The sequence below is a fragment of the Aotus nancymaae genome, unplaced genomic scaffold (genome assembly GCF_030222135.1).
Source record: "Aotus nancymaae isolate 86718 unplaced genomic scaffold, 86718_ANA_hifiasm-v0.15.2.pri h1tg000019l, whole genome shotgun sequence".
NCBI classification, from domain to species: domain Eukaryota; kingdom Metazoa; phylum Chordata; class Mammalia; order Primates; family Aotidae; genus Aotus; species Aotus nancymaae.
In genome coordinates, this window is record NW_026988431.1 from 2,105,751 (window position 1) to 2,129,291 (window position 23,541).

Genomic DNA, 23,541 nt, shown 5'->3' on the forward strand with positions numbered 1-23,541 from the left:
GTGTACATGAGAACTTGATATATGAGGCTGACACCACTAGTCAGTGGAGAAAGGCAACAGTGCCTCGCTAATGGAGAAAAGTAAAATCAGGTCCTTACCCCACTCTGTGTGAAGGTGAATTTCAGATCAACTAAGATCCCATAGAAAGATAAAAGTATAAAGTTAAAAAAAAAGAAAATATAGGGGGATTGGGGAGGGACAGCATTAGGAGAAATACCTAATGTAGATGACAGGGCAATGGATACAGCAAACCACCTGGGCTGTGTATACCTATGTAACAAATCTGCACGATCCGCACATGTACCGCAGAACTTAAAGTATAAAAAATAAACTTTTTGAAAAAAGAAAACGTAGGAAGAGTATCCTTTTGGGGATAGAAGAGAGGTGGGGGTGAAGGATTTCTTAAACAAGACCCAGAAAACAGGAACAATTAGGTTAAAAAAAAGTTTAATGGATTATATAACACCATAATTAAGAATTCATTTTTAATATCATATAATAGACAAAGATGGTAATTGGCTTACAGAAAGGGAGATTTTTATATCATCAAAAAGTGACAGAAATATCTAAAGTAAATCCAACAGAACAATGCACGAAATGGGGAAATCGAAATGGATATTCGATTGTTTTACAACCAAAATAAAACAAGAGGGCTGGGCGCGGTGGCTCACACCTGTATCCCAGCACTTTGGGAAGTCGAGGCAGGTGGATCATTTGAGGTTAGGAGTTCGAGCCAGCCTGACCAACAAGGTGAAACCCCATCTCTACTAAAAATACAAAAATTAGCCGGTCATGGTGGCAGGTGCCTGTAGTCCCCGCTACTTGGGAGGCTGAGACAAAAGAATTACTTGAATCCTGGAGGCAGAGGTTGCAGTGAGCTACGATTGCACCATTGCACTCCAGTCTGGGCGACAGAGTGAGACTCCATCTCAAAAAAAGAAAAGAAAAGAAAAGAAAAATTAGTGTTGAGGGTTGGGGGGGAGGGGAGGGAGAGCAATAGGACAAATACCTGATGCATGTGGGGCTTAAAACCTAGACGACGGGTTGATGGGTGCAGCAAGCCACCATGGCACATGTATACCTATGTAACAGGTATTCTGCTGTTCTGCACATGTATCCCAGAACTTAAAGTAAAATAATAAAAAGAAAAAATTAGTATTAAGTGAAAGAAGCAGCAGTTTAAGATCTATGGTGTGATACCACTTCTGTGTATTTTTATAAAGATGCCAACATATCCGAAGATCCTTATGAAGTCCATCGCAGTGGGTGCCTATGGGGAGAAACATAAGTGGAAATTGAACTGGAAAAAATAAAACAGGCTGAAGACTACAAACACCATGAAACAAGGACGATAATTAACTTAATTTCATGCACCTGTAAAAAATTCTAGCTAGCCTTTCCTTTGGTCTAAAACACGGCCTGCATCATGATAGAGGCTCAGCCACACACTTGCAAATAACTGCACGCGTCTAATGCTCTGCAAGGCTGTCAGGGCCTCAAGGGCAGCCCCCATGTTCTCTTCTCTGTTGTTTTCTTGGTACCTGACAGATAGCAGGTGTTCAATAGTTTTGTGGAAAGAAAATTCAGAACATTTTTGGAAATCAATGCATACATTCCTCCAAAGCTTAGAAAAATGCAGAGGACTGAAGAATGTGATGCCTGGAAACAAGATTTTCTAGTTCTCCAACCGATATCTTGAAGCTCAAAATTGAAAATTAAGTGTTGCTTTTTGTCCCTGTTTTCTGCCTCCCCACACCTTTTTTTTTTGAGACGGAGTCTCGCTCTGTCGCCCAGGCTGGAGTGCAGTGGAGCAATCTCTGCTCACCACAACCTCCACCTCCCAGGTTCAAGCTATTCTCTTGCCTCAGCCTCCTGAGCATCTGGGACTACAGGTGTGTGCCACCACGCCTGGATAATTTTTTGTATTATTCGTAGAGATGGGTTTTCATCATGTTCGCCAGGCTGGTCTTGAACTCCTGACTTTGTGATCTGCCTGCATCGGCCTCCCAAAGTGCTGGGATTACAGGCGTGAGGCACCGCACCCAGCCTCTGCCTCCCCTTTCTTGTCTTCTCCTCTTCATCCCCAGTGCTTAACAGTTGTCATCCCCATCTGAGCAAGGGAGTCACGTGACAATAGAATTAATATGCAATTCTTCCTGGTCTCATAAGGGATAGGTCAGGGGTTTGCCTTTCACAGAAATAATCCAGCAAAAGCAGCCAGTACCACATGCCGCTCCCTTCTTGAGGCCCTCGAGGTCCACACTGCCCTCAGGATAGTCTCCATCTGACACTCATGTCCTTCCAGACCTGCTTAGGGCTCCAGACTTGGCTCTTGCCCCTCTAACATGATCTCCTTCTCTAACAAAGGGTGCCGACATGGACAGTCTTTTTAAGTTTCTAAATTCAATAAGAAACCTTTTTTTTTTTTTTGAGACAGAGTCTCCCTCTGTTGCCCAGGCTGGAGTGCACTGGTGCAATCTCAGTCTCGGCTCACTGCAACCTCTGCCTCCTGGGTTCAAGCGATTCTCTTGCCTCAGCCTCCTGAGTAGCTGGAATTACAGGTGTGTGCCACCTGTAATTTTTATATTTTTGGTAGAGACTGGGTTTTACCATGTTGGTCAGGCTGGTCTCAAACTCCTGACCTTGTGATCCGCCCTCCTTGGCCTCCCAAAGTATTGGGATTAGAGGCGTGAGCCACTGCATCCAGCTAAGAAATCATTTTAAATAATATAATTTAAGTTAAAACTAAGTAAATAAGTAAGTAATTTAAAATGCTTTCTAGTAACTGTCTCAAAAGGTGGCAGTTTGTTGAAGACACCCACGTCCACAGTGCTAGGATCTGCTGTTCCCTGCTGTGAAATAAGTGACAACTCCTTTTATCTCATTTTCCCAAATCCAGCTGTTGTTTTGCAGAGAAAAACCTCTGTGCCAGGGTGAAGAAGTCAGAAAAAGCTCTTAGCATTAGCCCCTGTTCTAGAGCTTTCTACTTTGTCCCTCCAAATCCACTGTTCTCCCTTTCCCAGCTTGCTCCCTGCCCTGGAGGCTGACCTCCAGGGACAGCCTTGGCAGCCCTCCTTGCCCTCTATTCTTGATTGGGTTTGGCCAGTGAAGAGAGGTGCCCTCAGTGCTGACCACACACTGCAGTGCCCTGCAGAGCTACATGACCTCCAATGCCCAGGTCCACCTGGACCAATTAAATCCTTGCCCTCCTTGTCCTCTGTTCCTGATTGGTTTTGGCCAGTGAAGAGACAAGGAAGAGGAGTATCCTGATTCACTGTGCAGCGTGTTCCCTCCCAGGACCTTGAATGATACCGCCCGCTGCTATATCCAGTCCTCAGAAACACCCTGTATCTTCAGGGCAGTTTTAGTTCTTGGTTGTTCTTGCCCTTTCCTGAAACTCAGCATTGGTTAAAGGCCCGCCTGGTTCCCTAAATGCCCTCAGGAAAAAGGATGGGCTGGTTCACGGCAGGTCTACAAATGCTCCACTTTCCCCACAGGGATCAGCTTTGCAAAGCAGGTGCCTTAGGAAACCCGAGGGGAGCTCCCCCTCAGCGCTTCCCCTGTGGAGGCTACTTGCCTTTCATGTGTATATGCATAGGAAGACCACGCTAATGACCCTCTCCTGAATAGAGAACGCCTGCTCCACACTGACCTGTGCTTTCTAACATTAGCCAGAGGAGAGTTTGGTTTAAGTTTTGATCAACTGTGTTAATGCAGTCCTCCCCAGCTTGCTAGACATTCTGTTGATTCGCCTTCAATGACCCTTGTGATTCCTCCAATTTACCACCCTCTGGCCCACTCTTGTGCCTCTGCCCAAGTCCTCACTGCACTGTAACACTCCTCTTTCCCACTTCGGTTCGGCCAGCTTCTGCTTTTCCCAGCTGGGAAGTCTGCCTCCTGCGGACAGTCTTCCCTGACCTAAATGAAGTCTAAATTAAACCCTCATCATAGCTGCTTCTCCCACTGTGTAGTAATGACTTGATTGTCTGTCACCCCCATTGAGACAGGAGAAAGTAAAAATTAGCTTGGACTATTAAAATCTGCCTGGCCATTCATCAGGCTGGAATAAAAGATAAAACCAGATCCAAAGTTAACAATGAGTATTTCTCCCAAGGAACGCACTGTAGTGGTAAAGGGTCACAAAAACTCCGTTCTTAGAGTGAGTAGTGACTTCTGACTCATCGAGAAACCTTTTTTCTCTAAAATCCTAGACTATCAGAAACACTGCTGTTTGAAATGCTATTAGTAAGAGTGAAACATCTCACTCTTGCCTGGAGGACCTAAGTCACCCGACATAGAGAAGCAGCCTTGATTTAAACCCTGGGTACAGAGCTTTGAAGGAGGGCTTTCTGGACACAGCGTTCCACAGCTACAGCCTCCCAGCAAACAGTTTCCTGGGTCTGCTTCATAGTCCAGGGATTACGATGATACCTTTACATTTAGATCTATCTTGCTTTGAGTCCGTCAAAATATATTTTGTTTCAATTCTGCTCTTCTCCAAGCCCCATACTGTAATTCTTCTTTTCCCTTTGTCTGGGAGATACCCTATGTTTTTTCTGGTGTGTGGTCTCTTTGCAACACGTAATAAACATGACTTTGTCAGAGTAGGCTTTGTTCTTGGTGGTCTTGGGTTGGTTGAATGAGAACAATTCATCATGGCACGTAAAATGCAGGAGAAAAGAGAGAAGCAATTTCTGTTAAATGGTTGAGTGAATGAGTGAGTAATGCTTTCCCCTAGATGAACTTGTATGAGCCAGGAAGTGTACCTAGAACTTAGCCAACTTGGGCAGTTTAAACTGGGAATCTGGAGTCAGAGCTGGGTTTGAACTCCAACCTGCCATTTATTAATCATGTGAGCAAAGTGAATGTCTTACTTCTGTAAGCCTCAGTGTCCTCATCTCAGAATGAAGATGATATTTTCTTGAGCATAATCATCTCTCTTCTGCAGGTTGTTGTAATTTTCAAAAAAAAAAAAAAAAGGTCCAAGAGTTGGGATTGGATAAAAGAGATTACTGAGTGTTATTTCAACTGAGTGGGGCCATTGTCTGGGGACCCTCTGGGAATATCTGATTCCACAGGGGTGTGCACATTTCACTGACTTGCCATTGACTAGGCTTTTTTTTTTTTTTTTTTTTAACACTTGATCTTAGCCAAAAGGCTGAGAAGTAATGACTAGGCTTTTAAAAAATACAACTAACAGTAGAAATTAAGTTATAGAGAACTGATGGTAACAGTTCCTGCTCATAGCAATGCCAATTAATTTTCTCTTGTTGAGAATATAAACCTCTGTAATTCAAATTCTTATTTGTACCAGTTTTTACATCTTACTGGTTTCCCTATTAATTAATGGGTTGAATAAAACCCTTGGCGTAGGTTCATTTCACATTTGCACGGGAGTCATGATTTTACCTTTTGAAATTGTACTTCAGCACAATGAAGTACAATAATAGATATAAAATGCTTATTGTACCACACACCCTCAAGTCATACCTATGATTATTATTTTATTGGCAGATTAAGATGCCAGACAAAATACACCAGCAGATCAGCGAGAGCGTCGGGGTTAATATAGACCTCAGCCTTACAGAGTAGGCCGGGCAAGGGTTGCAGATGGAGAAGTTCTCTTGGGACACATCCAAGCTGAATGAATGTTTGCCCCTCATCTTAGGCATGGCTGCTTGGTTGCAAGCACAGAACCCCACCTGAAACAATGAGAGTTTATCCCACAGAGCACAGGTTGACCAGCCAGCCTTCAGGAAGAGTGGACAGACAACAGCACCCCCAGAAGCCTTTTCTCATCTCTGAACTCTGCCGGTTAGCTTGTTCTCTGTCCTCGCACACAGACCTTGTCCACCCAGCAAGGAACCTGGCTGCTAACAGCTCCAAGTCCCGCTTCCCAAGGCTGTTACCAAGGGTTAAGGACAGTCTTTTCTCCATTCCGGTTCCAAAGATTTGCAGGAATGTCTCTGTAAGTGCTCTGGTTTGGAAAGCTGCATGTTTTAGAGTACTTAGTTGTGGCCTTGTAAGAGAAAGGAATTTCCCATGTGAACCACATGGCCAGAGTCAGCGAAAGAGCAGTTCCAGGAAGAAGGGGGAGACTGCTGAGCAGAGAAGGCAGAATATTTTTTCTATTCTCTCTCAAAATTGGCTTGGAAACTGAAGTGTAATCTACCTAGAGCTGGCCAGATCACATTGCAGTGCAGGAGTCAGCAATGGTAAAGGGAGGAACAGCCGTCAGGAGGAGGGGCTGACAAACTGTGCTGAGAACAGCCCCGTGGTTTTGCACAGATGTTATAGAAATGCTTTTAGAGTGTGTTAGATAAATGATGGGTTCCAGTAGAGGCACTGATTGTGCTTTACATGGGAGTTAGTGTGCTGGCCTCCTTACAATCTCATTTCGCCCTCACAGAAGCCCACTAGTGTGTTGTGGTGATCTTTACATGATAGATAAGGAAACTGAGGCCCATACAGGTCATATAGCTCTGAAGTAGCAGAACCAATTGGAGGCAGTCTGATCCTAAACACTATGTGGAATGCACCTTTGGTCTTTGAGCCCATCTTATAATATAAGCCGAACACGACTCTGATCTTAGTTTTTCTCCTTTATCTAGAGTGCTAACTCTGTCATGTCATTCTGTCATGTCAGCATGACCATGCCACAGTGGAATTATATGGAGAGAGCAGGGCTTTATACTTGTATAAAACCCAGGAAAATGAACGTTAACTTACCAGGTACAGGAAGACAGCCTCAAATAGAATAAGCCAGTATGAGTAAGGAAGAGGAAATGAAGGCTGATGTTTCTAACAGGAAGATGATCTTTGAAACATAACCTCTGGACCATGAGACTCAGAATTTTTGGTTATCTTTGTAGCAAAGATCATCTCCCTGTTATAGCTGAGGCCACACCACTAGATATTTAAAGCAGAAGGGAATTAGTTTTAGAAGAGGCTCTTATGAACATTTTGGTCCTGACCTAAGGCAAGGAAATCAAATGACATTTTTAATGCCGTTTTCAGGCCCGGTTTTGTGACAGCAGTAAAATTACTCTGAATCAGAGTTTAGAGAGTTTCAGTACAAAGCAGAATGCTCTCTAATTTTCATTTCCCCAGGTTGTGGGCATGCCTTGGAAAAGGTGATCCCTGACATCTGGGCATAGTAGAGGCAGCCATATTTTCTGATACCCAAAGCAAAATTTATGAATGGCAAATAATTTTTAAAAATGATTTTGATATTTTTATCTGAAAAGTCTCTCAAAGCATAAATAATCACATTTATTGAAAAGAAAGAAAAAAATCTGGGCCATGTTATCATCACTGACATAAGGGAACCCGGTTGGGGGAGCAGCTGGGAAAACAGGAAAGACCGATACCTTTGCCTCATGCCACACCTCAGATTGCCACTGCAGCCCTTGTGCAAACTGTCCCTGGAGTTACAATGATACCTTCTAGACAGCGGAGGGGAGACAGCTGATCAAGCCTGTAAGCCCCAGCGCAGTGCTAACAGCAGAGAGGGGACAAATGAAAGCTAAAAGATAGGCTCTCTTCTGGAGATTATCACTGTCTGGCTGATGTTAATTTGCAAATTATGTCCATCATTTTTTCTCTTTTACACATTTTCTTCAACCTTGTGTGTTCTTACGAATGCAAAATAGGTAAATAGCTTTTAAATACCATTTATACTAAAGTGTGAATGACTGCTGTAAGCCAATGAATGAATAAATTTTATTTATTCAAGATAGTTGAAAAAGAACTGTCTGAGTTAGAAACTCTCCATTAGCTGGGCGCAGTGGCTCACACCTGTAATCCCAGCACTTTGGGAGGCCGAGGTGGGTGGATCACCTGTGGTCAGGAGTTTGAGACCAGCCTGGCTGGCCAACATGGAGAAATCCTGTCTCTACTAAAAATAAAAAATTAGCTGGGCATGTTGGCACATGCCTGTAATCCCAGCTACTTGGGAAGTTGAGGCAGGAGAACAGCTTGAACCCGGGAGGCGGAGGTTGCAGTCAGCCAAGATCACGCCATTGTGTTCCAGCCTGGGCAACAAGAGCAAAACTCCATCTCAAAAAAAAGAAAAAAATTCTCCATTAATGGTGCAGATCTTACCATAGCCAAAGGGGGAAAATCTCAGTAGGGACAGAAAAACCAATAGACGTGGGTCTATGAGGAAGATTCAGGAATAGGAGACTACAGCTAGAGGGGGAAAGGGTGAAGTTCTCAGTATGAACAGAACTGATGGGTAGCCAGTTGGCAAGAACAGTGGGGAATTCAAATGACTAGAGGACCCTATTTGGTGTGTACCCATCAAATTGCTTGAGAAAGATCCAATGAAAGGGACAGATAAGGATACTGGAATTTAATTATGGGTTTTGCTAGTGACAGAATGAAGTATCTTCATCATTGCAATCCCAAGTTAATATACAGTAGTTGTGAAGCTCCCTTTCTAAATTGTAAATAAGCCTGATGCTGGGAGACAACCATCTGCTCAAATTCTGACTAACAGTTTTCTCTTACTAGCAAGAAATCAATGGACTCAGCACTCGTGTGGGATATTTTGTGAGTGGTTTTCATTCAACAGGGTTAGTTGCCAGTGGTGAGATATGCTGATGGGGAGTATACTTGGATGCTTGTTATGTGAAAATTTTCAGTGGTGCAAAAGAAGTAGCACTCAAATACAAATTTCCTCAGCAAGGCAATTTACCTCTACAGAAGGGTGCAGCTCACAGATGGAACAATGGCGAGTGCACACTTGGACAAGGAAGGAGGGGGAAGGGGTTCTTATTCCTGATGCAGGTTGCCCCTACTGCTGTGTCACTCCCCTATTGGCTAGAGTTAGATCGCACAGTCTAAGCTAATTCCAATTGGCTATTTTAAAGAGAGCCAGGGTACCAGCCAGAGTGGTGGGATGGGTAGTTTGGCAGGAAGGACAGTTATGGGATAGGTCAGAGAAGGTGACCGGGGTGACTCAGGTCAAAGCAGATGACCAGGATGAATCAGGAAAGAGCAGGGGACTGGGGGAACAGAGGTGAACTACTGATTAGAACTGGTGGAAAAGGTTGTCTACTGAAACTACAAGGAAGTTAAACTTTAAAATGGCAAATTAAAGAATAAGAGAGCTGAACATACTGACATACTGATTCTTTGAAGAGAAACTTGGAATTCATCATATCTAACAATGCTGAAGCCATTCCTCATTTCTTCCCTTTCATTTGGGGGCAAAAAAAACAAAAATGCCACAAGGAAAACAAAACCCCCAATACTCCCTCCTACTTTGTAGTACTTTAGCATTCACTGAGTACTACAACTCGAGATACCTTATCAGAGGCTGACAGCAGCACCACAAAGTGGGTGCTACCATCTGATTTTTCAGATGAGAAAACTGAGGCTGTAGCTGGGCGCAGCCACTCACACCTGTAGCATTTTGGGAGGTGGAGGAGGGAGGACTGCTTGAGCCTGGGAGTTCGAGACCAGCCTGGGCAAAAGAGTAGGACCCAGTCTTTACAAAAAATAAATTAGCTGGACATGGTAGGGCATACCTCTATAGTCCCAGCTACTTGGAGGCTAAGGTAGGAGGATTGCGTGGGTCCAGGAAGTTGAGGCTGCTGTGAGCCAGGATTGTGCCACTGCATTCCCACTCCTGCCTGGGCAACAGAGTGAGACCCTGTCTCAAAAACAAAAACAAAACCAAACAGAAACACTGAGGCTCAGAGAGGCAAGTTGCCCTATGACAGGGAAGAGGCACTAACTCACGGCTGTTCCATCTCCCATCCCCAAATGTTTACTTGACGAAATTTGTGGTAAGCAGACTATTTGATAGGAAAAGTAAAAACAAAACAAAAAATCCTTCTGCCTGTCATCTGCCAATTCACTAACTCTCCTTTATCTCTTTAAAAATGAATGATATTCTGCCAGAGGTGGTGGCTTATGCCTGTAATCCCAGCACTCTGAGAGGCCATGGTGGCTGGATCATGAGGTCAGGAGATCAAGACCAGCCTGGCCAACATGGTGAAACCCCATCTCTACTAAAAATACAAAAATTAGCTGGGTGTGGTGGTGCATGCCTGTAATCCCAGCTACTCGGGAGGCTGAAGCATGAGAATCGCTTGAACCCAGGAGGCAGAGGTTGCAGTGAGCTGAGATCACGCCACTGCACTCCAGCCTAGTGATAGAGGGAGACCCCATTTAAAAAAAAAAAAAGATGTTCATAAGTGCTCATAGGGAGACTATTAGGACTTACACACTGCTTATTGACATTGTAATAGTCATACTTACAGGGCTCTGCTGTGCACATAAATCGGGCATGCTTTTAAAGCCAGAAATAATTTACTGCATAATGTCTGCTAGTAAATTTGAGCATATGATGATCTCAAATGTGTCTTATCAGAAGGCAAACCATTCAGCTGCAAGAACCGTGTGGTATCTATAAATAAAGGCTCCCACCTTTGCATCAAGATGAATCTCCATGAAAATTTCCTTCCCTCTGGCTTCTGTCCTGTTGTGAGTGGAGTGCCTTCTGGGAAGAAGGGTAGAAGGGTGGCTTTAGTTCTTCAAGATTCACAACCACATGCCACACTGAATGGAGTGCTCACACAACTGAACTTTCTCCCTGTCCAAAGATACTTGTTTTTCGTTTTAAGTCCTGCACTCTCTGGAGTTGACAGTGGGATCTTTTTGCTGCTTTTTGGGCTTTCGCTTTCTTTCTTCAGTAGTTTCAACCTGTAAAAATTGACTTGACTATTAGGTTTGGTCCAAAAAGGGGCCGGGTGCGGTGGGTATGCCTGTAATCCCTCCCAGCAGTTTCGGAGGCCGAGGCAGGCGAATCACGAGGTCAGGAGTTCAAGACCAGTCTGACCAACATGGTGAAACCCCGTCTCTACTAAAAATATAAAAATTAGCTGGGCATGGTGGGTGGCATGCGCCTGTAATCCCAGCTACTCAGGAGGCTGAGGCAGGAGAATCGCTTGAATCCAGGAGGCGGAGGTTGCAGTGAGCCGAGATCGTGCCACTGCACTCCAGCTTGGTCAACAGAGTGAGACTCTGACTCAAAATAATAAAATAAAAAATAAAAATATTAAAAGGTTTCATTGGACAGAAGTTTCTCTTTACAGGAACATTGAATTGTGTTTTCCCCCTTTTATGTCTCTAGAATATTTTGCCTACTTTGGTAATCTTCCATTCTGGTTATTTGGGTTTACCTGCGGGGAAGTCAGAAGGACTAGTATTTTGCAAACCACTTAAAACTGCCATTGAAATGGCATCCAGTCAAGAATATTCTGCCTTGAAACTGGCAGCCCCAACTCTACCTCTAGCTCACAGCGTGACCCTGGGGTCTCCTTTTTCTGAGTTTCATTTTCCTTTTCAGGAAAATGCTGAGACCGGATTCATCTTCCATTTCCAGCCCTCCACAGGACATTTTGTCAGATGGCAAATCAGGGAGGGGAGATGTCATGGATGGCTATTAACAGCGGCTTTGCACTGCGTTGATCACAGTAACTGCATGCCACTTCACCTCTGGACAGGGACTTCCTGTGGCTCTTTAAAAACCTGGGATACTGTTTTGTGGCCTTTCAGGAGCCTCAATATTATTACAAAATACATGAATATCTAGATTATTTCTTCCTTCGGCAGTAACATATCTAGCGCTTGTAGCACACTTTCAACTTACAAAGAATTTTCTGATTTGGTATCTTGTTTAATCAAATGCTCACACTACTGTCAGTTAAGGAAGGTATACAGAAAAGACACCTGCACGCCTGCCCGAAAGATCTTAGAAATATCACTGAAAATTTTCAGCAGGCATGCAGGTAGGCTGGCAGACATCATCCATCCATCCACCCATCCATCCATCCACCCATCCATCCATCCATCCATCCATCCATCCTTCCATCCATCCTTCCATCCATCCTTTTGTTCCCTGACATAGGGAACTCATTCTCTAACATGAAGGTATACAGGACACCTGATCTCATATACTTTTTTCTTCTTTTTTAAAAATTTGTTTTAGAAGCTTACGTTTAATAAATTTTACTATTTTTTGTGGACAGTCTATGAGTTTCAATGAGTGCCTGGAGCTCTTGTACCCACTGCCACAAGTTAGAGGACAGTTCCATCAATCCACCCGCTTTCAAAAAAATTTCTGTCTAGTTACCTCTTTGTAGTCAAACACTTGCTCCACTCTTAACTCTTGGCAATCACTAATCTCATCTCTGTTCTTATAGGTTTGCCTTTTCCAGAATGTCATTATCAAGGAAATCACATAGTGTGTGGCTGTCTGGTTTCTTTCACTTAACGTAATGCATGTGAGATTCACTTGCAATGTTGCATGTAATGATACTTTACTCTCACTTATTGCTGAGTAGTCATTTATTGTATAAACGTACCATAGTTTGTTTACATTTTTAATTCATTCCCCAGTTGAGGGACCTTTGGGTTGTTTCTAGATTTTGATGATCATGAATAAGGCAGCAATAAACATTCACGTTTGGGTTGTTTTTTTTTTTTTTTTTTTTTTTTGTACAAACATAGGTTTTCATTACATTTGGATAAATACCCAGAAGAGGAATAACTAGATCATATTGTAAGTGTATTGTAAGTGTATGTTTAAAAGAAACTGTCAGTTTTCTCAAGTGACTGTACTATTTTGCACTCTAGCCAGCAATGTGTAAGAGTTCCAGTCACTCCACATCCTCACCAGCACTTGGTATCCTCAGTTTTGGGGTGTGTGTGCGTGTGTGTGTCATCATGTTAATAGGTATATAGTAGTATTCCATTGTAGTTTTATCTGTGTTTCCTTAACGACTAGTGATGTTGAACATCTCCTGATGTGCTTTTTTGGACATCTGTATATCTTACTTGGTGAAGTGAATGCTTAATTTTTTTTATTAAAAAATGTAAGGTTTTCTTACTTCTGCATTTTGAGAGTTCTTTGCATACGCAGGAGACAAGGCCTTTGTCAAACATATGATTTGCAAATATATGCCCCAGTCTTTGGCTTGCCTTTCATTTCCTTACCCATATCTTTTGTAGAGTAAATATTTGTTTGCTTAGTTTTTAGAGACAGGGTCTTACTCTATTGCTCGGGCTGGAGTGCAGTGGCATGATCACAGCTCACTGCAGCCTTGAACTTCTGTGCTCAAGTGATACTCCTGCCTCAGCCTCTTGAGTAACTAGGACTGCAGGCATGTGCTATCTACACCTAGCTAATTTTTTATTTAAAAAGTTCTGGCCAGGTGCGGTGGCTCATGCCTGTAATCCCAGCACTTTGGGAGGTCAAGGCGGGCGGATCATGAGGTCAAGAGATCAAGACCATCCTAGTCAACATGGTGAAACCCCATCTCTACTAAAACACAAAAAGTTAGCTGGGTGTGGTGGTATGCACCTGTAGTCCCAGCTACTCAGGAGGCTGAGGCAGGAGAATCGCTTGAACCCGGGAGGTGGAGGTTGCAGTGAACTGAGATCACGCCATTGCACTCCAGCCTGGGTGACACAGTGAGACTCTGTCTCAAAAAAAAAAATTTTTTTTTCTGGACAGACATTATCTTGCTATGTAGCCCAGGCTGATCTTGAAATTCTGGCCTCAAGTCATGTTCCTACCTTGGCCTCCCAAAGTGCTGGGATTACAGGCATGAGACACCATGCCTGGCCAAGGTTTGTTTGTTTTTTGCAGATAGATGTCCAGTTCCACCACCTGTTGAAAAGATCATCCAGGTGTACTCAATGTAATCACAAGGGTCCTTCTGTGAAAAAGAGAGGAGGGTCAGAGTCAGAGGGGGAGATGCAATGACAGAACCAGAGACTGGAGTGATGTTCTTGCTGAAAGCGACCAAGATCCAGGAACCAAGGAATGTGGGCAGCCTCTAGGTGCTGGGAAAGGCAAGGAATAAATTCTCCCCTAGAGCCTCCAGAAACAACGTGGCTCTGCTGCTACCTTGATTTTACCATTTAAGACTCATTTGTGGGCTTCTGACTGCCAGGACTGCAAAATAACTAAGTTGTATTGTTTTATAATAACCATTATGTTTTTGTTTTTTTTTTTTTGTTTTGAGATGGACTCTCACTGTCGCCCAGGCTGGAGTGCAATGGTGTGATCTTGGCTCACTGCAACCTTCACCTCCAGGGTTCAAGTGATTCTTCTGCCTCAGCCTCCCAAGTAGCTGGGACTACAGGTATTTGCCACCATGCCCGGCTAATTTTTGTATTTTTAGTAGAAATGAGGTTTCACTGTGTTAGCCCAGTTGGTCTCGACATCCTGACCTCATGATCTGCCCGCCTTGGCCTCCCAAAGTGCTGGGATTACAGGCGTGAGCCACTGCGCCCAGCCAATAACCACTATGTTTATGGTAATATTTTACAGCAGCAATAGGAAACTAATACAAAAAGTTGCACTGAATTGCCTTTGCACTCCTGTCGAAATCAACTGACTGTATTAATGTGAAACTATTTTGAGATTCTTTACTCTGTTCCATATTTCCATGTGTCCATACTTTTTGTCCACATCACACCAACATACATATATGTGTGTGTGTGTGTGTGTGTGTGTGTGTGTGTGTATATATATATATATATATGTATTTTTTTTTTTTGAGAAGCTGTCTCACTCTGTTGCCTAGGCCAGAGTACAGTGGCATGATCTTGGCTCACTGCAACCTCTGCCTCCCTGGTTCAAGTGATTCTCCTGCCTCAGCCTCCCCATAAGCTGGGACTATAGGTGTGTGCCACTAAGCCTAGCTAATCTTTGTATTTTTTATAGAGGTGGGGTTTCACCATGTTGACCAGGCTGGTCTCGACCTTCTGACATTGTGATTCGCCCACCTCAGCCTCCCAAAGTGCTGGGATCAGAAGCATGAGCCACTGTGCCTGGCATATCTTTTATTTATTTGTTTGTTTGTTTGCCTGTCTTGAATTCTCTTATTTTCACTGCTTCATATCTTCAGGATATGAACAGTTGGTCACTGGTAGTGAGAAGAATCCCAAAACATAAGGATCACAAAATGACAAGTTTCAGGGTAGACCTCTGTATTCATTATCTATTGCCAAGAAACAAATTGTCACAAACTTCGTGGCTTAAGGCACCGAACACTGATTATCCCACAGTGGCTGTGGGTCAGGAGTCTGGGGCACTTCAGCTGGGTGGCCCTGGCTCAGTGTCTCTCATGGGTTGTAGTCAAGCTGTGGGTCACGGCTGCAATCATCTCAAGGCTTGACTGGTTACAGCCCACTTCCAAGGTCACTCGCGTGGCTGTTAGCAGGTCTCAGAAAATCTGCTTACAAGGTGACTGACAGAGTGACTGGCACGCCTTCATGCCTCCTACATGGGCTGTCCATTGGTGGCCTGAGTGTTCTTATGTCATGGCAGCTGGCTTTCTTAGAGTGACTGATGAGAGAGAGAAAGACAGGGGAGAGTCAGCACTCCCGTTTATAACCTTATCTTGGACACGATATATCATGACTTCTGCCATATTGTATTCATTAGAAGTGGGTTACTAAGTTCATCCCCCACTCAAGAGGGGAGGAATTAAGCTTCTCCTCTAAAAGAGAGGAATCTATAGACATATCTCTGAAATCATTACAGTCTACCGTCTGGCCACAAATTTTTTCATATTCCTCCCGAATGTAGAACATACCCATCCTACTCCTCACTGGCCTCCAGTGTCTCACCCCATTACTGCACTAGCTTCGAGTCCACAATCTCACCATCTAAGTCAGGTCTTGTAGGAGAGGATCCTCAGGTTAGTAAGTTTAGCTCCGTGAGTGCCGTTCCTCTGATCTGTGAAACTAAAGAGACTGGTTATCTGTCCCTTCACACTCAAAACACAATGCTCAGTGAAGCAGACGCAGGGTAATTGCTTCAGATGTTCTTGTTCAAAAGGGGGGAAACAGGAGGCGCAAAGGGGTTGGTGGCCCAAGGCCATTTTGAAAGTCAGTCGGGCAAATGTTACAAGTTCTCTGATTAGGTCTCAAGGCCTGGGAACGCTTATCTGGGGTTCTGGGGTCCCCTCTCTGAACCCTTGGTTTTGCCTTCTTCATCGTCCTTCCCTTATCACAAAAGGCAATGTGTATTTGCTACATTTTCCTAACCCAAGTTTATACATCTTTTCCCCATGATTTCCCCTGAAAGTCTGATGGTTTTACATTTCACATTTTGGTTTTTGATCCATTTGGAGGTGACTTTTGTGTAAAGTGTGAGGTATAGGTCTTTCAGTTTTTTGCTTATAAATGTCCCAGTATTCTAGCACTGTTAGTTGAAATGTAGCAAAGTGACATTGTGCCAGTTCCCAGACTAGGCTTGAGGAGGTCCTTCCTGCTTCCTCCCTCTGGAACCCTCCCCATGCCATGAGAACAAGCCTGGGCTGGCCTGCTAGAAGATGAGAGACCCTGTGGAGGAGAGAGAGCTCAGCCCAAACAAGGCCAGCCTCGTCCATCCGGCCAATGCTCCGACACATTAGAGCTGGCCAGAACCAGCATAGTAAACATTGATTCAGACTTTCTGGGGGTTAATTCTGCAGTACATGAGCCACGTTTATAAGTGTACGCAGCCTGACCTACTCATTGGATCGTATTCTAAGGAAATAATTAAACTAACATACAAGGATATTTAAAGAACACTTCTCACAATAGCAAAAGCTTGAAATATGAGTGTTCATCAGAGTGGAATGATTAAATTTGGATGCATATAGACAGTGGAATATTCTGAAACTGTTACAAATGATACAGCACTAAAGGAAATTACCTATACTATATTCTTCAGTGAACAAGGTAAATTAGAAAGTATTATATATTTTATATTATGAACCTGTTGAAGAGTGTCTGGAGGAAGGGAAGGAGATGTGTGTGTGTGTGTGTGTGTGTGTGTGTGTGTGTGTACACATACATATATATGGACACACATATATAAAAGTATATAATTATATATAAACATATATATTTATAAATCGTTAGCAGTGGTTTATAAATAATTTTTCAGTTTCTTTCTTTCTTTTTTTTTGAGACAGGGTCTTGCTAGGGTTTACTCTGTCACCCAGGCTGGAGTGCAGCAGCACAATCATAGCTCACTGCAGCCTCAACTTTCTGGGCTCAAGTAATCCTCCTGCCACAGCCTCCTGAGTAGCTGGGACTACAGGTGCATGTGCTGTGCCTGGCTTATTTTTAAAATGTGTTTAGAGATGGGGTCTCTCCAGGTTGCCCAGGCTTGTCTGGAGCTCCTGCGCAATCCTCCCATCTCAGCCTCCCACAGTGCTGGGATTACAGGCATAAGCCACTGCACCTGGATTTCAGTTTTGACTTTATAAGTCTGTGCTCAAAGTGAGCATCTATTTAATAAAATAATAAAATAATAAAATAATGACATTATTTCCATTTTGGAAAAATATTGTACGTATGGCTAAACTGCATATAACCCTTGTAGCTATTTGATTTCTTTGGATGTAATTCTCAAGGTAATCTTTTTTTTTTTGAGATGAAGTCTCGCTCTGTCGCCCAGGCTAGAGTCAAATGGCACGCTCTCGGCTCATCACAACCTCTGCCTCTTGGGTTCAAGCGATTCTCCTGCCTCAGCCTTCCAAGTAGCTGGGATTACAGGTGCGTGCCATCATGCCCGGCTAATCTTATATTTTTAAGTAGAGAGGGGGTTTCACCATATTGGTTAGGCTGGACTCGAACCATTGACCTCGTGATCAACCTGCCTCAGCCTCCCAAAGTGCTGGGATTACAAGAGTGAGCCACTGTGCCCGGCTTATCAGGTCATTTTAATGGAGCTGTTTATTCACTGGATAGTGGGCTGTCCATACCTTAATTCTGGTATTTTCTTCTTCCCATCGGATGGTAAAGTTGCATGTACACGTCACAGCTGAAGTTTAAGCAGCAAGAATACTGGACTTGGAGTCAGAAGGCCTTGGTTCAGTATCGGCTCCTCCTCTTTAAGTTTCCATTTCTTCCTCAGTAAAACTGGGCTTCACTTTTCATGCAATAAACATGTATTAAGTATGACTGTGTTCAGGCCCTATGGCTGGGTGCCAGGGGCCTGAGCACCTGCGCTGCTTCTCTCAGAGTGTAATGAGAGGATCAATGCCTAAATGCATTAAAAAAACAGGAAATGTAATGCCAGGCACTGAACTGTGCTTTCTGCAGTTTCATTAAGTAGAGGAAATGAAACGATTTATTATGAAGCTAGTGGTATAACATAGTAGCTAAGAACTCAGGCTCAGTAGCCAAAGTGCCTAAGTTCAAATCCTGGCTCCACCAGAATTTGGGGGCTATTGCTGAACCTCTCTTCAATTCAGTTTCCTCTGCCTGTAAAATGGGAGTAAGAACTGTAGATCTGCTCATGTGGTGGTTGTGAGGATTTAATGAGTTAGTATGTGGAAAACACTTAAAGCAGAGTCTAGCACATACTTAGTGCTCAATATATATTAGCTGTTGTTATTATTATTTGGGATGTGCAACACATCAGACCCGATGTTTCTAACACAGATATGACCAAGTTGATATCAGAGAGTGATCTGGTTGTGATAATTTTCTCTGTACTCGTAGCCAAGCTTCATTTCCATCATCTGGCTGATGAAGTCAATGTCCACTCACTTACTTGCTGGTCCTGGAACATCCTCCCAAGGTTTTCCAGCTGAAGGAGGGAGTCTCAGAAACAACTACTAGAAACTCCAGACCAGCTCTCCAGATCCATGTGGAGATGAAGATGGGGTAGGCAGCTCCCTACTGGGAATTATTGATTCTGCCCATTATTTCAAGAGGTGTAATGTGTTTGTCTTATTGCTCTAATCATACATAGCTTCATTCCTGAAATCTTTACATGGTCTGTGATGGCTGTGAGATTTCCAGTCATTCTATTTATGTTTAAAAATGTTTTCAGGCTGGGCGCGGTGGCTCACGCCTGTAATCCCAGCACTTTGGGAGGCCGAGGCGGGCAGATCACCTGAGGTCAGGAGTTCGAGACCAGCCTGACTAACATGGAGAAACCCCATCTCTACCAAAAATACAAAAATTAGCCAGGTGTGGTGGCACTTGCCTGTAATCCCAGCTACTCGGGAGGCTGAGGCAAGAGAATTGCTTGAACCCAGGAGACAGAGGTTGTGGTGAGCCGAGATCTTGCCATTGCGCTCAAGCCTGGGTAACAAACAGCAAAACTCTGTCTAAAAAAAAAAAAAAATTTTCAGCCAGGCACGGTGGTGGTACATGCCTGTAATCCCAGCACTTTGGGAAGCTGAGGTAGGTGGATCATCTGAGGTCAGGAGTTCAAGACCAGCTTGACCAACATGGTGAAACCTCCTCTCTACTAAAAATACAAAAAATTAGCCAGGTGTGGTGGTGGGTGCCTGTAATCCTAGCTACTTGAGAAGCTGAGGCAGGAGAATTGCTTGAATCCAAGAGGCAGAGGTTGCAATGAGCAGAGATCATGCCACTGTACTCCAGCCTGGGCAACAACAGTGAAACTCCATCTCAAAAAAAAAAAATTTTTTTTTCCTAAATGACTTATATAATCTGGGTAAATTAAGGAAATGGTCCTCATATTGGGCATTTATGTTTAGCCAAATTTTTTTTTGAGATGGAGTCTTGCTCTCTTGCCCAGGCTGGAGTGCATGGCATGATCTTGGCTCACTGCAACCTTTGCCTTCTGGGTTAAAGCAATTCTCCTGCCTCAGCCTCCCGAGTAGCTGGGACTACGGGTGTGTGTGACCACGCCCAGCTAATTTTTGTATTTTTAGTAGAGATAGGGTTTTACCATGTTGGCCAGGCTGGTCTTGAACTCCTGACCTCAAGTGATCCTCCAATCTTGGCGTCCCAAAGTGCTGGGACTGTAGGCATGAGCCACTGTGCCCGGCCTAGTCAATATTTTTAATCATACTTTAAAATAAGTGCCTTTGCAAAATTATGACAGTAGAAAAAAAAAAAATCTGACATAGCTGACTCCATCTTGCTTCTAACCTGTAAGCTGTCCTCATTCATTCCTGGGTGTAGGCCAAGTCTAACTTTGGGAGGAATTTAGTTCATAGTCTAACCCTAAAGCAAGGATTGTAATAGCCCTTTCCGAAACTATTCCCTCCTCCTTTGAATACCAAATCACCTTTGCAGAATTAATGAAAGGTCACAGGATTAAGAGGGGTCTGAACTTTGCTAAGATGAAGGCATAGTTAAAAATCTGACATTTTTTTTTAGAGGTCACAAGATTTCTAACCTCCCTGATCACTCTTATAGATAACACCACTATTGTACAACTTAAGATTTGTGTTTGAGGTATTTTTCATACTCTGTGTTCTGATGGACCAGCTGCCACCACTCAGTGTAGTAAACTGGCTCATCAGGTCCTGTGGCCCATACTCAGGAACTGACTCAGTGCAAGAAGACAAACTTTGACTCTGTATGATTTCATCCCTGACCCAACCTATCAGCATTCCCCATTCCTTAGTCCCCTGCCCACCAAACTATCCTTAAAAGAACCTTAGGCACCCGCTACACCCTCTTCCAACTGTATCTTGCTTCTTTTCCCTTTAGAAAAAAAAAAAAAGAAACTTAGGTTCTGAATTTTTAGGGAGATTGATTTGCGTAATGACAAACTGCTGTCCTCCAGCTTGGCTGGCCCTACAATCATTAAACTCTTCCTCTATTGCAAAAACCTGCATTGGCTTTTCTGAGCAAGCAAGATGAACCTGTTGGGCATTACAAACATATTTCAAATACGTTTGGCCAATTTATTATATATTTTTCATATTGTTTTTCAAACATAAAGATGTTTTCCTCTCCAAAGATAATTCTGCAGATACCTTTTCCCTATTTACTGTATGAGGTAGATCAAGGAAAACTTTTTGGAAGAAGTGACTTGTAATTCATAACTTCATGGGTGAGAAACACAAACCAGGTGAAGAGAGCAGGGAATAGTGTTGCCTGCAGGGGGAACAGCACATGCTTCATCTCTCTTTCATGATATCGTGTCTATTTTCAGCCCATCTGCTCCACTCACCTCTCGCTACTGCCTTGGACATTTTAGATGCCATATGGCTGGCTTGCTCCTGCCCCATCCTGGCCTTGACTATTCCTTTTAGCTTAATTCCTTCCCCCACTTGAACTGGTCTGTCTCAAGGGCCTAATTTTTTAGTCAAGGTGAGAATTCGTTGTGCTAGCTCATCCAGCTATAGGTTGGCTGCATAATGGTGGCATAGGTTAGATAATACGAAATAAAATGATGACACTGCTCTTTTAGCAGGAGCTTAGGGTGGCAGTCTCCAATAAAAAGTCATGTTTTGGCACATAATGACTGACATTTATAGTCCAGTATGTACCTACCTTCCCACCTTCTCAGTCTGTATGTCAATGCAGGACTCAATGAACACTCATATATCATCAGTATATCAGTTAGCTTAGGCAAAAGTATGGTGTGGTAAAAAATAATGCTAGGTCAGACATGGTGGCTCATGCCTGTAATTCCAGCACTTTGGGAGGCTGAGGTGGGCAGATCACCTGAGGTCGGAAGTTCGACACCAGCCTCATGAACATGGAGAAACCCTGTCTCTACTAAAAATACAAAATTAGCTAGGTGTGGTGGCGCATGCCTGTAATCCCAGCTACTCGGGACGCTGAAGCAGGAGAATTGCTTGAACCCGGAAGGCGGAGGTTGTGCTGAGCGCAGATGCGCCATTGCACTCCAGCCTGGGAAAAGAGCAACACTGTCTCAAAAAAAAAAAAAAAAAAAAAAAATCTCAATGGCTTTGAACAAACATTTTGTGCATGTTACATGGCCAACACTAACTGGCTTAGGCCATGTATTCCATGCCTTCTCACTCCAGGACACAAGCTTAAGAAGAGCCCTTATCTGGGACATGCTGCTCTCGTGGTATAAAGAAAAGAGAAAGATGGTTGGAACCACAGGATAGCTTTTAAAGCTTTTGTTTGGGAGGGGCATTCATTACTTCTGTTCACATTCCATTGCTCAAAGCAATTCCGTGGCCAAGCCTGAGGTCCATGTGGAGGAAGGATACTCCTTCTATAGGAAGCAGCAGTAAATATTTTGAACAAATGAACATTCTTGCAGTTTATCACAGCCATTAGCATTTGTCCCATGTTGCAGGTGAGAAAACTAAGCTAAAGAAGGTAATTTGATCAAGGTCACAGATTAGAATTCAGTTGTGAATGGCTTCAAAGTTGGTCCATGCAATCTCTCTTCAGATTTTTTCTTCAACACGATGTAGGCACCTAGAATTGTAATTTACTTGGGGACACAACCACTTCTCTTTAGCTCCAGAAGCTTCTCCGTGAAAATTTCTAGAGCTAAACCACCCGTGAAATATTCCTGGAAGGATGTGAAGCTAGAAAGGGGTCAAGCTCGGGGAACTGCCCCCTTGGGAGTTGACTCTTTCATTCAGGAATTTTTTTAACTGTTGAAGTATTTATCTGCTTCATGGGTTTGCAGATCCTTTGGACTGGGATCACCTATCATCTATCACCTTTTGTTTTCTCTGTGTGAGAGAGAGTCTGAGCTCCTCAAAGCTTTTTTCTAGGTAATTTTTGATATTTCAGATTGCAATGGATATCTATATTAACAAAAATTATTAGTGGGGTGGAAAGAGTATCTTTAGGTGGGGAAGAGGGGCACAGAAGTTACAGCCAACACAGAGAATCCTTAAATGTTTGTAAATATCTGTTAATTTCCCTTGCCTCCCCCACAGTTTTCCCAGTTTCAGAGCTTCTGCTCCCAGGTGCATGTGCGGTGTGATAACAATGGGTAGATTTTGACTTGCCAGGTTTATGCGCGTCATTCAGGGCAGGGGATTAGGCTTAGGCCAGTGAGTTACCTAGGACACTCAATTTAAGGAGGCACTCGCACAAACCTGAGAGTTCGCGCCCCTCACCCCAGCCCAGCCCAGTGTCTGTTAAGCATTTATCATAACCTTGCTGCATGAAAATGCCCGGCGAGCTTACCTGTGAGAATCACCTGCCACTCCCCTCCTCCGCCAGACGACGCGGAGGGCCTCCCTGTCCTGTGACTTTGCTTCGCCAGTGATAATTTCCAGGTTACTGTGTAGGAGCGTTTGGCCCACGATCGTGTGCGGAAGACCGAGAGAGGGAGTGTGCGTGTGAGCCAGTCAGGCCGGGCGGGTCCATATCCGGGGGTGGGTGGGGCCGCCCCTCCCTCCAGGTCCCGAGGTGGATAGGGGGTGGGGAGTGACGCGCAGAGATTCCCTTTCGCCCCTTCGGATCCTAGAGAGGGTGGGAGAAGGAATGCGAGGGTGACTCGGCGTGGATTTAGGGCGTGCCCACCTTGCAGATCGGCCTCCTAGAGTGTCCCCAGGGCCTGAGACGCCGCGGGGACACGGAGGAAGAGGAGGAGGAACCCGAAGAGGGCTCGCCTAGCCGGCCACAGGCTCCGAACTTGCCCGGGAAACTAGTGCGGAGGGAGGGGCCGGCCCTGGCCGCGGCGGGAGGAGGGGCGGTCGCAGCTGCATCCAGCCCCGTTGGCTTCCTTCCCAGCTCTCCTTTGCCTCCTCCTCCTCTTCCTCCTGTATGAGTCAGGCATTTCCCGGGGATTTGGAGCAACCACGC

At 44.1% G+C, this 23,541-nt stretch overlaps 1 long non-coding RNA gene across 2 annotated transcripts; it reads right to left on the reverse strand.

The window, feature by feature from the left end:
- Positions 1–436: 436 nt before the first annotated feature.
- Positions 437–23,393, reverse strand: LOC105705600 (uncharacterized). Of its 2 annotated transcripts, none has more exons than XR_001104702.3 (3): positions 22,921–23,393; positions 10,438–10,510; positions 437–1,270 (listed from the first exon to the last, which is right to left on the reverse strand). It is a non-coding gene; the product is annotated as an uncharacterized LOC105705600 (long non-coding RNA). The 2 variants fall into 2 exon arrangements; XR_010343433.1 differs by lacking the exon at positions 22,921–23,393 and adding an exon at positions 17,784–19,267.
- Between the last annotated feature and the right edge of the window lie 148 nt (positions 23,394–23,541).